The sequence below is a fragment of the Sardina pilchardus genome, chromosome 12 (genome assembly GCF_963854185.1).
Source record: "Sardina pilchardus chromosome 12, fSarPil1.1, whole genome shotgun sequence".
NCBI lineage: Eukaryota > Metazoa > Chordata > Actinopteri > Clupeiformes > Clupeidae > Sardina > Sardina pilchardus.
This window is the reverse complement of record NC_085005.1, coordinates 24132951-24148889: the sequence shown is the minus strand read 5'-3', so window position 1 is coordinate 24148889 and position 15939 is coordinate 24132951.

Here is a 15939-nt window from a genome sequence, read left to right as displayed (position 1 = left end):
TTGTACGTCGACTTCAACGGTTCGGGGACCTGTGCTGCGCAGCACCAACTGTGAGCGTCCCTGTACATCCCTGGAATCAACTTGGGTGACTGTAGCCAGTGGACATCGTTGGGGTAGCTCTACCGGGAATGGGTAGGGATTGCACACCCGTAGCGGAACCCTTGAGTTGCGAACCCAGCTCAGCGACCTGGCCACTCTCCATTCACGGCCATGGTCCTCTAGGTCTTCGATCAGGACAAGGCAGTCTGGTAGGCCCGTGGCTTGTGGAACTTGGGCCCAAACAATGGTTTCTGTGGATGGCGGAAGCTGCACCGGGGGCTGTCGCTGAAGTCTAGCCACACCGCACAACTCCATCTGGCTGGTTGAGGCCTCGGCCCTCTGACAGGCAGCAAATGCGGCATCCCAAGCTTTCTCTGAACGGGGGGAAAACACAGATTTAAAGGCTGCAATTCCTGGATGTCCCCCCCTGAAGACTTCTGCCCAACAATCCGCTATTACATTCATCCCCAAGAGCCCACATTCAGTGTTGATGCATTCGTCGCGCACAATCACTACCCCCTTCTGTTTAATGTCTACCCCCCCAATGTTAAAATCTAAAACCGCATAGCCCACATATGGGATCTGAAGCCCATTGGCTGCTTTCAAAGTTAGCCATGGTATGTTGCTCGGGTCTTGTATGCACTCACCCCCAAAGTGACACTGGAACAAAGTTTGGCTAAACATGGTGACCTGAGAGCCAGTGTCGAGTATGGATGGGACATGTTGCCCTTGGACGAGAACTATGACTTCAGGGCATCTGCCCACCATTGAGGGCCTTTCTGGGGGTGTGGTTGAGGGCCCCTCCCGGTTCACTCGCCCTGCTGTGACCGGGGATACCGAAAACCCGATTGGGCGGGGCGTCGTCGTGGGCAAAACCTCTGGATGTGTCCAGCTTCTCCGCAGTCACGGCAAATGGCCCTCCCTTGGACATCCCATTGGTAGGAAGACTGACCTGGGGGGGCAGATCCCAAGCGTTGTCGACGTGGGCCACTCACCGACGGACACCAGGGCTGCTGAGGATCAGTACCTGCAGGTGGTAGTGTAACAGCTGGAACAGGTGACGTGGCACTCAGGCGCCCCTGCAGTTCATCAACGATCGACTTGCTTAGGCGGTCCACCTGTTCCGTCAGCTCCTGTCGCAGTTTGGCTCGCAGGGCTTCTTTCAATTGCTGCCAGTCAGGGGTCGCAGTGGAGGTCGGTTTGGTTGTTGTGGCAATGGTTGGGCAGACCTGGGCTTCTTCAGCACGGCCTAATTCACGCTCCAGGGCTCTTGCTTCGTCACAGGCTTGGGCAAAGGTGAGGGTTGTGGCCCTTCGGAGTTGCCTCTGCAATTCTTGTTTTACTGACCCCAGCCTGAGGCCCATGGCAAACTGAGTCCGCAGCAACTCATCGTCGGTCCCCGCTGCTAGGGGCTCCCTCGCTCTCCATCCATGATGCAGTTCTCGCAGCCGGAGCACGAATGCGGCCACGTCCTCCCCAGGCTCTTGCTTGCAGTTGAAGAATTGCACACGTAGCAAGGCTACCGGTTGTTGGCCTCCATACAGCGTCGCCAGGGCCTCTAGAATCTTGTCATCCGTGTCCCGTTTAGTTGCAGCCAACAGAGCCACCTCTCTTTTTGCGTTCCCCTCCAATGTGCTCCGAAGAAAGTCGACCCGCTGTTCACCATTTAGCCCCTGGGCCCGTATGAAGGCTTCAATTTGGGTTCTCCACTCTGAAAATTTTGATGGTCCCCCTTCTCCACTATACTTAGGGGCCCATGGCCCACTCATGAACCATGGCATCATTTGAGGTTGTGGCCCTATTGCTATTGGCTGCCCGTTGTCATCCATATTGCTGTGTACGTCAAGGGTCCTGCCAATAACTACGCCAAATTTGTAACCGTAGCAGGTTTAACTTTTATTTGACCCTTGGATACACAACAATACAACGACAATTGTATAGTAAAATGTTTCTTTTTATTAACAGCTCAAATTAATGACACAGTTCAGTATTAAAAAGAGGCCACAGAAGGGAATAAATAATTGATCAATTCACAGGTTAGTAAGTTCACAAAACTGGCATGACTCCGACAGTGACAATATAATTATGTGCAAATCTGCAGAAATAGGTGGGGACTAGACTGGGACAATGTCAACGCAGTAAGCCTAGTGGCAGTTCTCAGTATGTGCAAATTGTTAGCAATAAATTACAAATCACTATGTGCAAGTATCCAACAGTGGTTAGGTCAGTATGTGCAAAATACAAGCATATGGCAACCCGTAGTCAGTATGTGCAAAATACAAGCAATAGACGATCCTCACACAGTATGCAAAAATACAATAGCTTAGAGGGTTGCAAATAGTAAAATAGAGATCATAAACTCGCAACCGTTTACGAATCAGTATGTGCAAAATACAAACAATTACCAGTACCAAAGTCAATACATTCACACAGTCAATTGGTGATTTGGCAGATAAATATACAAAACTACCACAGTCAGTAATTACTACGCAGAGTGTCTGACCAATCTAATTAACTATTATTTGGCGCCCCCTAGTGGCAACAAGGGCTACGCTCGGGCATTATCACAAGTCCTATAATAAACACTGTGAGCGATACAAAAGACTCAAATTACACACCACTTTAGTATCACGGCAACACACAGCACACAGGAGAAGCTAAGGACACCACAGCAAACGTAAGAGTGAATATAGTTTATCACAAATGACTCTGGCTTAATATAGGATTGTAGTAGCACCCACAGCATCAAACGCACCCGACCTTACAAGCAGTCAATAACATAACCCTGCGGGCAGCCAGTTGGGGAACCTAAGCTCTAGAGAGTCAACACAAGAGTCACTCGCTCAACAACAACGTGAGCAGGAATGCAACACAGTCCAATCCTACTCACGGCCCAACCCACGGCTTGTCAACAGGCGCAGACGTCCAGAACGAGAGGCAATAGACAGAGTCCTTTGGGTCACGCCCACTCGCAGGTTGACAGCGGGAGCTGCAGCTTGGGCTATAGGAACAAGGAAGTACAATCAGTGCACGTATAGTTCAGGCCGTGGACCATTCACACTAAGTTGAGTTTAGTTGAATAACTTTCCTTAAGGCAGGAGATTGCGTGCGTAGAGCGATCTTTGATATTCGGCCAGCGGTAGCGATGGTCTCCGGAGACTGTGAAGAGGTAAAGAGGCAGACTCTTAAAACCAGGGTAATCAGATCAGAGTTCTCGCTCACCCACACACACACACAGTGGAGGCGAGGGCAGAATCACTTCCCTTTAGTAAGGCGTTTGAGAGCGTTGAGTAGAGTCTTGCGTCGGGCTGCAGTCTTGGTGGCCGGTGCGTTCGTTCGCCTCACATCTCCGTAGGTACCCGTCCTGTGGAAGGAAACTTCGGTTTGCTTTTATGCACCATCGCCACCAATCCCGTGAGCTGTTAATCAGCCCGTATATTTGGAACACCTGCGGAGGCACGTACTGCAGATACACACGCACAGACACAGACAAGCCATCACTGTCCCCCAAGAGTTCAGTCAATGTGTGAGGCTTCGTTTACACCCGTTACATTACCACAAAAATAAATCACACTAGTCAATTTGTCTCCCTCTCCTACTGCATCCCCTAGTCTCGCAACATTTGTGTATGTTGTGTAAGTGGGTTCATGTGTTTGTTTTCTTTTGAGTGAGTGCTTCTCTTTTTGTGTGAGTGTACAGTCTATAAATGTACACAGACATTAATTTATTTTACAGTATAGGCCCCCCATGAACAGAATTCCATGACACTTGCCATGCATTCATAGGGTGTGTAGTAATGTGTCCGAGGTGATGTATAGACTCAGGTCGAGAGATGCCAAAGTAGAAGAAAAACTTCCTTTTTTTATTAATAAGCTACCTTTGGTTTAAGACATGAGACATAAACAAACAAAAGAAAAACACTGATCAAAACGAAAAACAAAACATGGGATAATGCCCAATAGCTAGGCCCTTTACGTACCCATACTGACCGAGACAATGTGCCCTCTCACAGCAGAGGCCCATCCCCCGAATGAAGCGCCCAATACTGCTTTATCCTATTGGCGCGAACCAAACACAGCACAAATTCAATTAGCGCAATAACGTATCCTCTTAGGCTAGATACTATACCAGCGCAATACCTTACTTGACAACATTCCTGTCTAATCATAAATACTTCGCTACAGTCCCCCAAAATCACAAATAAAACAAAGCTACTGAAACACCCCTGTCTCTATGAGCGCTTCCCTTATGGGAGCGCGCTCCGTCCCTTTAACTGGGTCTCACCTCCGACACTCTTGTCGCACCCCGGAAGACAGGTAAACTAGACATCAGGTAAGGTGAACCATACACAATACCAAGACACAATACACAGACAAACATTGGCACAGTTGCAACGCGATTCCATTTTAGATGTAATTTGTGCGCACACGAAACCCGCCACAACTGCCCCGACATTATGCCTTGCATCAGCCGCTAATAGCCATGTTTAGCGCACGGCCTAGACACTATTCCTTCGCATCATCCAACGACCTAATACATAGTTATTCTTTACTTTTCAACATATGCATTTCAACATTTCTTTATCTCCTGTATGTATGAACTGTGTGTAATGTCTGTTCAAGCGCAAACTCGGTTCCCATTGTTCTTACTGGCGGGAATGCGCCCACCTGAGTGACAGACGCGGTGCGCTCTGTCACAGGGTGTCACAATGATCCTACACTTGAAATGCTGTACAGTCTCGAACATGTCAGCCAAAGATAGCCTACCTGCGATTATAAGCCTCATTTTCGCTTTTTCATTTGGGCAAAGGATATAAACAAAAATCAATAGTTTTCAGATTCCTCTGAGACAGTGTATTTCGCATCTTGAGGTTTCAACCTAGCCTTGGTGTTCCCATGCTGCCTTGCCCGCAATTTCATGCACGCTGCAAAGGCAGTCTGTAAACTACCGCCCTATTTTTTGCCTGAGATAGGGGACCAATCACAGAACAGGGAGGAAAGCAAGACGATGGTGAGCTATGCACAGACGCATTTGATAGACAAGTACATGAAGTTATTAGCCTGGGTGTTCCCATACTGCCTTGCGCGGTGATTTCAATCCCGCTGCTAAGCCAGTCTGGAAACTAACGCCCAAATGTTCGCCTGATGTTGGCGAACCAATCACAGAACATCCGAAAAGTTTCCGTTGCCTTCTTGCGTCTACATTCGACGCCAAAGGATTTACACTGATGTCAATGGCAGCCCTTAACGTTGCATATGAATGCGCGGGGGCACCTCATGCGTCCTCGTTCGACGAGTTGGGTGAGCTATGCGCATTTGATATACATCCGTGGCGCCCAATGAACGGATCTGGGCATTTTTTCAAATACGAGAAAATGAACGTCTGGTTGCCAGACCACGTCTCATTTGAGAAGTGGTAGGTGTTAGCCAGGCTATGAAGTTATGGGATTTAAAAAAAATGTGTAATCTATGGCTGTCCTATGGGGGTTAGCCATAGAGAAGATGGAGTTGATAACCAGCTCCATCCGTGTTTCTACTTCCGTGAATTTGCCTGCCCCCTTGGTGTCAACCAGCATTACTGCAAGAACTAAAATTAGCTACACCCAAAGAAGGATATATAGGAGAGAAACAGCCGTCCCTCTCATCACCTGCAATACTCCATAATCAAATCCCTCACAATAGCAGTTGTTTGAAATGGACCTGTAAATGTTATTCTGTCTAGAGGATTATGATTATTGTTGCTATTATTTTATCGTTTGTTATGTGTTATGGTTTGTATAATAGTATTGTTTTGTTATAATTTGTCCATGACATTTATTTTGCTATTGTCCTTAAATTTAGCCATACCATGCCATAATTATTGTTATTATATGATTACTTGAGTGACTTATTTGATTGCTATTCTCATTTTCATTGTTTCTTTCTCATTAGGTTAGTGCGTAAAATGATTGTTTTATACAGTTTTATTGATAATATTGCTAATCTTGTAATTGTTCACTGTTAATTTAATTTGTATTGTTATTTATTTGTATGTAGCTTTGGACAAAGGTGTCTGCTAAATAACCATAACCATAACCATAACCATAATTTCATGAAATACATTTAATTCAGCACAAATAAGCAATAATAATGAACTTGATTGTTGTGAGTGAACAGAACATGACATCATACCCCAACAACACTAACCAAAATGTTCAGATGTCACCTTTTACTGTCCTTTACTATGCCTGTGGAGCTACACTTGTCGTCATGACCGTCTGTGGAAACTTGCTGGTGATCATCTCTATCTCACACTTCAAGCAGCTCCACACACAAACAAACATTTTAATTCTTTCTCTCTCAACAGCTGATCTGATGGTTGGCACGTCTGTGCCATTTCAGTTTGTGCTCAAGAATCCAAGCTTGCACATGGTCGTACAAACAAGCCTTTATCACATTGCCTTCACGTTTTCTGGACATCTAACATTTCTGTCTATTTACAATGTGGTCTTCATTTCCCTGGATCGATTTTATGCTTTGAGCAACCCATTTCAGTACTCACAGAAGGCCACAGTCAAAGTCATTTCTATTGTAATTTGCTCAATGTGGTTTATTTCCTTTATGTATAACCTGGCTTTTGTTTATTTTACTGCAATAAGCATCGAGGAGCAAGGTTTAGAAAGTTTTGGGATTTGGGCAAACATAGACTTTTTAGTTGTTTTCCTCTTACCATGTTGTGCCATCATTATTCTGTACATCAAGATATTTGTTATTGCTAGGAAACATGCCAGAAGCATTAGTTGCACCAGAGAACAACACATTTCCAATAATACAGAGAGTAGAGAGACTTTTCCTAGAGACAATTCAGAGAGGAAAGCTGCCAAGAAACTTGGGATTTTTGTGATCGTGTTTGTCATGTGTTTATTGCCATATTTTATAGTTAGCCAGATAAGTACTGTTATTCCAGCCACAATGCTTTATCACATTGTCGATACGACTCTGACTGTATTACAGCTGAACTCTGCAATTAATCCAATCATTTATGCTCTCCTCTATCCCTGGTTCAGAAGGTGTGCAAAGCTCATCCTCACATTGAGGATTTTCCATCATGACTCCTCTTTCAGCAATGTACTTACAACAAAGGGGCCACAGTGAAATACTCTATCTCAAGTATTCAGCTCCTCTCAATGTAGTTTTGATTCCACTGTAATAATACATGAGTAACATTTCATAAAGGCTGAATGATATTTATATAGAATCTGTAAATATCTATATGTCATCTACTATGTTACATTTCAAATTGATCCATACAATAATGGGCAGCCGTCTGACTAGTAATGTACATTAATGTCAAGTATCTGTGCAATGCAGTGTTTTTGACTTAGAGGCCCACTTTGATGAAATGCAATTCGATCAATTTGACACCCTCAGCCTAACCAGCTTTGTAGCAGACTAGAACACTGGGTTGGATTTACAGGCATATTTATCAACTGGCTCAAATCATCTACAAGAAAGAAGCTTTCTTGTTAGCATTGGCAACTATAGGTTATATACCTACTAACCCTGTGGTAAATCTTATGTGGGTAAAACCACCAGAGCTCTAAAAACACGCATTGGGGAACATAGAAGCACTCTTACATGTAAAAATATGAACTATCCTGTAGCAGCACATTTTGTTGAATTTAACCATCCAGTGTCCTCTTTAAAATATATAGGTATTGAGAAAGTGTCCCTGCCCCCTAGAGGGGGGGACTTAGATTTACTATCGTCAAAAAGAGAACATTTTTGGATATATCACCTTAAAACTTTGGTACCCTATGGTTTGAATGTAGACTTTGATCTCATATGCTACCTGTGACTCATTTAAATATGTATTGGATTATCAATGTTATTTATGATGTTCAGATAGAACTGATGTTTTAAAGCAACACTAAAGAGTTTTTCGTACCTTAACATAATGTTTCCAAAATCATTTCAGCGGTCATCAACTCAAAACAGGGTGAAAGGCACTTCTGCGTTCACTTTGCGGCCCTCTATCGGCTATAACTGCACTATGTAACTTTGCGAGGTGGGGTAGTGTATCTGTAGTTCAATGAAATGAGACATCAGAAACTACAAATTTGACTTGCTTCGATGTCGCAATACATCATACTTTCATAAAATCATGCAACATATTCTACCTTGTCTGTTATTTGCTGGATAAACAAATAGCGTGTGCAACAGAGGAAAAGTGCTTTAGTGTTGCTTTAATGTTGTTTGCCAATGTACAGTATATGATATGACAATACTGAGAGCATAGAACTCATGTCCTGTCAACCACTGCTCTCCAGAATGACTGGGAGACACCATACAAATAGGCCTGAGAATCACCACTAGAATTGGCGCATACCAATTCAGAACATATAGGGTGTTCCAGGTTAGTACCAGAGAAAACGCCATTACAGCAATATTATAATATTCTAATAAACTAGAAATACCAGTATGCATTATATCTGAGTAGGCCTACCGTGTTTATTTTGGCATAGCCAAAGTAAGGGATAATGTATAGAACGTCGGTCATTATGGGCAAATAATTCCCAACTGGATGAACAGAACCCCGACGCGCAGCGGAGAGCCATATAAGAAGTAAGGGATAAAGTATAGAACGCCGGTCATTATCGGAAAATATTAATATTTATAGAAATTATTATACGGCTCTCTAGAATGTTGACAGAGCTCCCATTCACTTTGGGTGCGTTCGTAAATTGCACTCCGAGCGCTCCGAGCACACTCTGAAACTTTTTTAACCGTTCGTAAATTCAGAGTGTGGATGGAATTATCGTTCGTTTATTCAGAGCGTCACACTCTCGGAGCGCCCAGAGTGTACTCTGGGCACTCCAGCTGAAAGGACAGAGTAGCAGAGTGTGACGTCACATCAGTCAGCTAGTAACGAATCTAGTTACCTACGTAACGTTAACAGGTTAGCATTTTAGTGCTAGTGCTAGAAGAATGTTTCCAAGTTGACATTACAAGCGTTGCTCATCAAGATTATGTAGACGGTTTAAATAACTGCTCTCACATTGTTCTTCATCATCACTGTCAAGAAAGCTCTTGCATCAGTGGAATTGAGTTTTGAATAATACATAAACCCTGTTTCAACAGTGCCGTAGTGGCGTCCATATTGTAAACATAAACACAAATAATCATTCGTAAATTCACTGGGAGTTAGAATGCTCGTCTTTTTCGAACTTCAGAGCGTTATTCTATTTTTCAGAGTGTCAGATTGAATTTACGAACGCACCCTTTGAATGGGCCTCCCCAACGTTCTGCGGTGAGTAATAAGCGGGATAATGTATAGAACGCCGCTGCGCGTCGGGGTTCTGTTCATCCTGTCGGGACTTATTTTCCGATAATGACCGGCGTTCTATACATTATCCCTGACATAATTCCTGACAGGATGAACAGAACCCAGACGCGCAGTGGAGGGGTTTTGCTTCGTCCTGAAGGGAATTATTTTCCGATAATGACCGGCGTTCTATTATCCCGCTTATTATACGGCTACTTGCCAAAACGAGAAAAGAAACTTAACTCAATGTGTCTTTAGCAATGACTTGGCTACAGTTTTCGTGGGTTCCGCTAACTTCTAGAAAATAAATAGTTCGCCACAGTTGACAGTTGTTAGGTGTTGCCTGGCAACAAACTAGGTAACTTTCAATGAAATTCCATTGCAATCAGCGAGCGGCTTTGTTGCGGATTGAAATGAAAGGCGTGAATTAGACGCACCAAACCCTTTGCCAAAGAGTGCGTGTGTTATAGTACAGACAGGAAGACCCAATTGCAGTTTCCTTTGGAGTTTTTATTTCACAGAATTCACAAAAATCCAACAAAGGAGAGAAGCTCAGGTGTAAATTAGTAGTCCAGAAAATCAACGTATAGGATCCAGAAAACAGCAGTTCTCAAAAAACGCTCAGAGGTCTCAGTAAAGTAGTCCAGAAAAACTCCACACAAAAAGTTCCACAAAAGCAAAAATCTTTCACCGTTAAAGTTCAAAGTCGATAACAAAAATCTTCAGCCAGTAGGGCAGTTCAAAAGTCCACAACAAAAATCTTCACAATAACAGGCAGAATCCAACAAGGGGAAAAGAGGTCAAAACTTACAGCTCAAGGTTCCAACAGTACTCACAGAGAGAACAACCAGGACAATCTGACACAGGGCATGGAGTGAGCTGAGTTTAAATAGTGGAGGTGCACAATCAATTAGGCCAGACCAACCAGGGGCAGGTGGCAGACAATTAGACAATCAGGGGAAGCTCCAGACAAGACCACATGGCCAGGTAATACATAAAGGGACCACATGAGGGCAGGCAAAAAGGTAAACAAAAGATGACAGGTAGCACAGATAGTGACAGTACTCTCCCCCCAAAGACGCCCCATGGCGTCACTAAGGCACAGTGAGTCTCTGGCGCTTGAAGTCAGCAATGAGGGACGGGTCCAAGATGTTACGGGCCGGGATCCAGCACCTCTCCTCAGGGCCGTAGCCCTCCCAGTCCACGAGGTACTGGAGACCCCGGCCCCTCCGTCGGACATCCAACAGACGGCGCACAGTGAAAGTCTCAGCGCCATCAACTAACCTGGGAGGTGGGGGGGGCTTCGGGGAAGGGTGCATGGGGCTTGTAATGAAGGGCTTAAAGGGATAGTTCGGATTTTAAGACACGAAGTTGTATGGGTTCCCTGTCAGCAACGTAGTGCATCAGCACTGACTTACCCCCGACAGCGTCCTGTGAGCCGAGATCCAGCCGGTTTTAGATCGTTTTTGATGCTGAAGAAAGTAGTCCGGCAAGTTTCTGGGGTCACGAAAGTAAAGTGTTTTTCTTCTCAAAACCATATGCGTTCAACAGAGTGATATATTTGCACCACGAAAACGTTGTCCAGGAAAAATTCAAACCTCGTTATCACTTACTTATTTTTCGCGATTCCTATCACTGCGCGCTACTGACAGCTGGACAACGTTTTTGTGGTGCAAATATATCACTCTGTTGAACGCATATGGTTTTGAGAAGAAAAACACTTTACTTTCGTGACCCCAGAAACTTGCTGAAGAAAATAGTCCGGCATCAAAAACGATCAAAAACCGGCTGGATCTCGGCTCACAGGACGCTGTCGGGGGTAAGTCAGTGCTGATGCACTACGTTCCTGACAGGGAACCCATACAACTTCGTGTCTTAAAATCCGAACTATCCCTTTAATCTTGGACACATGGAAGGTGGGATGGAGGCGGCGGAGGGGAAAAGGGAGCTTCAGCCGGACTGCAGAGCGGCTGATGACCTTGTCGATAGGGAAGGGGCCAATAAAGCGAGGGGATAGCTTTCGGGACTCTGTCTTGAGGGGAAGGTTTTGGGTTGACAGCCACACTCGCTGCCCTTGGTGGTAATGAGGTGCTTGTGATCGGTGCTTGTCAGCCTGCCCTTTCATTCTGGAGGATGCACGGAGTAGAGCAGAGCGGGTGAGCCTCCATGACCGCCGGCAGCGGCGGATGAATGCCTCAGCGGAGGGGACCCCCACCTCTCGCTCCTGGTCCGGGAAGAGTGGTGGCTGGTAGCCCATGGAGCATTCAAATGGAGACCGACCCGTGGAGGAGGAGATGTGAGAATTTATGGCGTACTCCACCCAAGGCAACTGCTCACTCCAGGTGGTAGGGTTCTGGGAAGCCACACAGCGCAGCACAGTCTCCAATTGCTGATTGGCCCTCTCGGTCTGGCCATTTGTCTGTGGGTGAAAACCAGAGGACAGACAGACAGAAGTACCCAACAATTTGCAAAAGGCCCTCCAGAAACTAGAGGTGAACTGTGGTCCCCTGTCAGAAACCACCTCAGAGGGCAGCCCATGCAACTTAAATACATGTTGTACCATAATCTTAGCTGTGTCTTTAGCAGATGGTAGGCCAGCAAGGGGGATGAAATGTACTGCTTTGGAAAAGCGATCAACCACAGTGAGGATTGTGGTGTTACCAGCAGACGTGGGCAAACCTGTGACGAAGTCGATGGCAATGTGGGACCAGGGCCTCTTTGGAACAGGCAACGGCTGTAGCAGTCCTGCAGGTGGGCGTGTAGAGGTCTTGTTTTGGGCACAGATGGGGCAAGAGGCGACAAAGGCCTTGGCATCCTCTCTCAGGGTGGGCCACCAGAACCGCCGGGCGATGAAGCTGAGGCAGGGCTGGACTGGGACCAAAAAACGGCCCGGGCATTTTTGGCCATAGTGGCCCACCATGATAATTTACACGATAAAACATATGTGCACACTGTTTTGTTTGTAAAAAATAGTTAAGTAAACCGCAGAAGCCTGCATGGAAGCGAGTAGGCTAGCCTACCCTTGCTAAAAAAAATATTAATTATTATTATACTCTCTCTCTCACACACACACACACACACACACACACACACACACACACACTAGAGTGACCTTTAAACCAGCAAGGATGAGGTTGTGCACAAAACTCATATGCTATTAAATGCTTCACTAAATAGAACCTGCTATAATTTATGTTGAGCATTTGCACAGTTTTAGCCAACAATTCACCTTGATACTATTTAGTGAAGATGTATAGGCTACACATCCCAAAACATTTTCATTGATAATTCCATGGGCTATCACCATTCCTGTTTCATTCCATGCGTCTGACTGCATGTCTGTGTGTGTATGGGTGTCTGCTTGTCTGCGCAAAGAAATGTGATAGTTTGCTTGTTGTACTGCGTCAATATCGACAACAATTTCGACCAATCGTGACTGTCTTAAGATTTCAGAAGGTTGATGGCGAGCCGACAACTCGTTAATTTGATGGGTATCGCAATTCAAATGCATGCGAGAGGGGTACACACAAACCACACAAAAAGACGCGCTCACACTATAAAACTTTGTTTTGCTTAACTGGGTGCTGAATCCTACAGTGAGGAGAACATGTATTTGATACCATGCTAAAGTTGACTAAAAAGAGGAATATAAAATCATCATTTGACAATTGATCTTAATGTCTTAATTCAAAAATTGAGTAAAAATAAAACCGCTAACTACCCCAATTTTCTTTGTGAATGAAGAATGTTTCGTAAATAAATAAATGTTCTTCCTAAATGCTAGGGGGAAGGAAGTATTTGACCCCCAATGTAACCCTATGGGAATTTAACACATAGGGTTAACATTGGGGCAGGCAGATTTTTATTTTTTAAGGCCAGCTATTTCATGGATTCAGGTTATTATGCATCCTGATAAAGTTCCCTTGGCCGTTGGAATTAAAATAGCCCCACGTCATTACATACCTTTCACCATAGCGAGAGATTGGCATGGTGCTTTTTGCAGTAGGCCTATTAGCCTGTTTGATGCTCATTGAGCTCAATGCAAATCAAACAGGCTAATAGGCCTACTGGAAAAAGCACCATGCCAATCTCTAGCTATGGTCAAGGGTATGTGATGATGTGGGGCTATTTTAATTCCAAAGGCCAAGGGAAATTTATCGGGATGCATAATATCCTAGATCCATGAAATAGCTGGTCTTTAAAAATAAAAATCTGCCTGCCCCTATGTTAACCCTATGTGTTAAATTCCCATAGGGTTACATAGGGGGTCAAATACTTCCTTCCCCTAGCATTTAAGGAAAACATTTATCTATTTACGATACATTCTTCAATCACAAAGAAAATTGGTGTCCTTGGCGGTTTGATTTTTACTCATTTTTTAAATTAAGGCATTAAGATCAATTGTCAAATGATGATTTTATATTCCTGTTTTAGCATGGTATCAAATACATGTGCTCCTCACTGTACATAGTAGGCAGGTTCATATGTCTAAAAGAAGCAAGGGGAAGCAGCAGTCGCAGATTTCAAACGTTTAATTGTTCGTTGTGCGCCCAAAAAGTTCAGCCAACATTTCGGCTACTTCTTACCTGGCTCACAGTAGCTATTCTGACCTCCTCAATCTGTCCCTGCTGGGTCACGTCTCTCACCTCTTCCTCCTCCTCCGAATCAATTTGAATAGCTAGGCTACTCCTTCCTATGTGTAACTACTCTGTTGCACACTCGCATGTGCCTCTCTGAAGCCTGTGCACTCGGTGCGGCTTCTGCACTGCTGCTATGTTGACGGCCCTGTTTGAACTTGTGGTGGCAAACATTTCTGTAATTTTAGCACATTTTTGCTGCATCCACTTGTAGGCTTTTGCCTTTTATCTCGCAACTTCTCTGCGCCCCCCTTGCGCTTTTGTGGTTTGTCTTCGTACACTTTCATAGACGGACGTTTACAAACTCCGGTCGAACTCCACTCAAGAGGGAGATGAGGCCGGGAGGGATACGGGAGGGGCCTGAGATTTCATTGGACTAGCCCAATGGCAGTCAACCAATGGGCCGCGATTCGCTACCGTTGTGGCCGTACGCTATATAAATTACCCTAATATTTTTTATTATTATTATTAAATTGACAGCCTCGGCCCAAATAAATTCGTCGGCCCACCGGGCATTGCCCGGTATGCCCTATGGCCAGTCCATGCCTGAGCTGAGGGTGCGGTTGGATCCAGGGTGACAGGAGAAGCGTGACGAGTGGCCCCACTGCAGAACCTGTGAGCGGACAGAGGTAGGAACAAAGAGACGGTTATGGGGACACTGACTGGGGCCTGGCTCTTTAGCCTGAGCTGCGATGACCACAGACTCAATCTCCAGCTGCGCAGCCCCAATAATGCGATGTGAGGGCAGGATGGTGTCTGCCTCCTTGGGGTGTTCATCTGTACAGAATAGTCGGGACAGGGCATCAGGCTTCACGTTCTTGTGGCCAGGGCGATAGGAGAGGGTGAAGTCAAACCTTGCGAAGAACAGCGACCAGCGAGCTTGCCGAGGATTGAGTCTCTTTGCAGAGCGGAGATACTCAAGGTTCCTGTGGTCTGTCCAGACGAGGAAGGGTTCACAAGCTCCCTCCAGCCAATGCCTCCATTCCTCAAGGGCCAGCTTTACGGCCAGCAGCTCCCGGTCACCGATGCTGTAGTTCTGTTCAGTGGGGGTGAGGCGGTGGGAGAAAAAGGCACAGGGATGAACCTTGTTGTCCTCGGCAGATCGTTGAGACAGCACAGCTCCCACACCGACATCTGAAGCGTCAACCTCCACAATGAACTGCCGAGCAGGGTCTGGATGAACTAGGACTGGGGCTGAGGTGAAACGTTGTTTCAGGGTCTGGAATGCATTCTCAGCTTCAGGAGACCAGTTGAATCTGACTTTGGATGAGGTCAAGGCAGCGAGGGAAGCTGCCAGGGTGCTGTAACTCCGTATGAAGCGCCGCTAAAAGTTTGCAAACCCCAGAAAGCGCTGAAGTTCCCGACGAGATGATGGTGTTGGCCACTCCACCACTGCCTTGATCTTGGGGTAGTCCATCTTGAGAGTTCCGGCTGAGACCACGTACCCAAGGAAACCCACGGTGTCGCGATGGAACTCACATTTCTCTGCCTTTACAAAGAGTTGGTTCTCAAGCAATCGTTGGAGAACTCTGCGGACATGTGAGGTGTGTTCAGAGAGAGACTTGGAAAAAATCAAGATGTCGTCCAAAAAAACAAAAACAAACTGATTAATCACATCTCTTAACACATCATTCACCAGTGACTGGAAGACGGCGGGGGCATTGGTCAGTCCAAAGGGCATTACCAGATATTCATAGTGACCCGAGGTGGTATTAAAGGCCGTCTTCCACTCATCTCCCTGTCGAATGCGGACTAGATGGTAGGCGTTTCTTAAATCAAGTTTCGTGAACACAGTGGCTTCTTGTAGTAACTCAAAGGCAGAGGACATTAAAGGAAGGGGGTACCTGTTCTTGACAGTTATGTCATTGAGGCCTCGGTAGTCAATACAGGGTCGAAGTGAGCCATCTTTCTTCCCAACGAAGAAAAATCCAGCACCCGCAGGAGAGGAGGAGGGTCTGAT